Source organism: Sander vitreus, unplaced genomic scaffold (assembly GCF_031162955.1).
Source record: "Sander vitreus isolate 19-12246 unplaced genomic scaffold, sanVit1 ctg201_0, whole genome shotgun sequence".
In the NCBI taxonomy this organism is placed as follows: Eukaryota; Metazoa; Chordata; class Actinopteri; order Perciformes; family Percidae; genus Sander; species Sander vitreus.
Genome location: NW_027595404.1, coordinates 352,501 through 355,000, shown reverse-complemented (window position 1 = coordinate 355,000; position 2,500 = coordinate 352,501). Strand labels below are relative to the sequence as shown.

General features: G+C 48.4%; 1 protein-coding gene across 2 annotated transcripts in view; it reads left to right on the top strand.

Annotated features, from left to right (window-relative positions):
* The window catches only part of thbs3a (thrombospondin 3a), a 39,383-nt gene that overhangs the window by 34,045 nt on the left and 2,838 nt on the right, over positions 1-2,500 (top strand). The gene's annotated exons all lie outside the window — the stretch shown is intronic.

The window sequence follows — 2,500 nt, the reverse complement described above, 5'->3', positions numbered from 1 at the left end:
GAATTTGGGGGTTTTATTCAATTTTATAGCATTTTTTTAAAAAAAAATATGAAAAAAGTGACAGAAATGTCGTGAAAAAAGCTTCAAAAACGTGGGGAAAAAACAAAAACTCCAAGTAAAGGGCCGAAGAAATCGACAAAGACGTCGGAAAAAGTGACAAAAACGTCATAAATGCTTGAAAAACGCCGGGAAAAGTGACAAATGGAGAAAAAAACGTGACGACAAAAACATCAAGAAAAGCCACAAAAGTGTCAAGAAAGACCCCGACCAAAGCTAAAGAGACGACCACGATAAATATGGTTTCATTTTAAATGTTGACCCAGAAAAATGTAACGTTGCGTGGTCGACAGGAAGCATGAGTCCTTCTAGTCTCTCGGCCATTTGTTTTCTACTCTCTTCCGATGCTTTCAGCGGTGTAGTACGCCGTCCGCTGGGGGGCGCGTTGCGTGTTACGGAGCTGATTTCAGGTGCCGGTGTGAAGGCGGCGTTTTTCGGTGACAGTTACTGGGAAGAAATAGAAAAACGTTGAAATATTTCGGGGAGCAAAAGTCATAAAAAGGTCCAGAGAGACCGAGAAACTGTTTTTCAAGATTTCGCTTGTTTCCTCTCCATCTGAAAACCCAACTAATCCATCCCTCAGTTCTCATTGGCTGCCCGCCAGCGTGGCAGGTAGATGGACCGTCTCACCACCCAATCACAGCGCTCTGTTCTCTGTACTCTTTACTGCATTCCTTCCCTGCTCAGACTCCTTTGTGGCCCCGGGGGCCTCCCGGTCCTCTATTGTACTCGTCTCCATGCCAACCAAAGCCCTGGCAAGAATCCGCCTCGGCAACCGTTGATATGTAGATGAGACGAGAGACACAGAGACACAGAGAGAGACGACTGGAAAAGTTTCTCTGTGTTTCTGTTCAACTTCAGTAACGTTAACGTTGGACAGGCGTTGAAACTGAGCCAGGAGCAGTCCTCTATCTGAGTTCACCCAAATGTTTCTGAAACTGTTTACAGTTTAAACGTCTGGACTCACATTCTTCACTCGCTGCGAAAGAAAAGAGGTTTCTGAAAGTCTTTTCACAATGAGACAGACAGAGACGGAGACGGAGAGAGAGACGGAGACGGAGAGAGAGAGAGAGGGAGAGAGAGACAGAGAGAGAGAGGGAGAGAGAGAGAGAGAGAGAGGGAGAGACAGAGAGAGGGAGAGACAGAGAGAGGGAGAGAGACAGACGGAGAGACGGAGAGAGACAGAGAGAGAGAGGGAGACAGATAGAGAGAGAGAGATAGAGAGAGAGAGAGAGAGAGACAGAGAGAGAGAGAGACAGACGGAGAGACGGAGAGAGACAGAGAGAGAGAGGGAGACAGAGAGAGAGAGAGATACGGAGAGACAGACAGAGACGGAGACGGAGAGACAGAGAGAGAGACAGACAGAGAGAGAGACAGACAGAGAGAGACGTACGGAGAGACAGAGAGACGGAGAGAGAGAGAGAGACAGAGAGAGAGAGGGAGACAGACAGAGAGAGAGAGGGAGACGGAGAAAGAGAGATACGGAGAGACAGACGGAGACGGAGAGACAGAGAGAGAGACAGACAGAGAGAGAGACAGACAGAGAGAGAGATACGGAGAGACAGAGAGAGGGAGAGAGACAGAGAGAGAGAGAGAGAGAGAGAGACAGAGAGAGAGAGAGAGAGACAGAGACAGAGAGAGAGAGAGAGAGAGAGAGACAGAGAGAGAGACAGAGAGAGAGAGACAGAGAGAGGCCTGTCTCTCTGCTTCACTGTGAAAGGAACTATGTATGATTATACTGACTCTGGTGTGATCCTGTCTCAGTGAAGACGGAGACAGAAGTCACAGATGTCTGAGGTCCTTTAGAAATACTTTCTTTTTACACTGCTAACCCTAACAGAACATACAGCTCCATGTTAGACAACTACAACTATTCAGCCTGTTCTCATGGACCTTTCCTTCAAAAAGCTACGGAAAGTTAAGCTCTGTAGTTGGTAAGCATTCAGAATCAGATGTACTATCAACAAATACACACGTAGTAGTAAACATCCAGTAGACTAATAGTCCTATAGACACTATATACTACTACATACTATAATAGTACAATAGAGACAACAATATACATATAGGCACATATCAACATAATGGGGGAAACACCAGAGCAGGGGGAATGAGAGGAGGAACACGTCAGAGCAGGGGGAATGAGAGGGGGGAACACCAGAGCAGGGGGAATGAGAGGGGGAAACGTCAGAGCAGGGGGGAATGAGAGGGGGGAAACGCCAGAGCAGGGGGAATGAGAGGGGGGAAACGTCAGAGCAGGGGGAATGAGAGGAGGAAACGTCAGAGCAGGGGGAATGAGAGGAGGAAACGTCAGAGCAGGGGGGAATGAGAGGGGGGAAACGTCAGAGCAGGGGGGGAATGAGAGGGGGGAAACGCCAGAGCAGGGGGGAATGAGAGGGGGGAAACGCCAGAGCAGGGGGGAATGAGAGGGGGGAAACGCCAG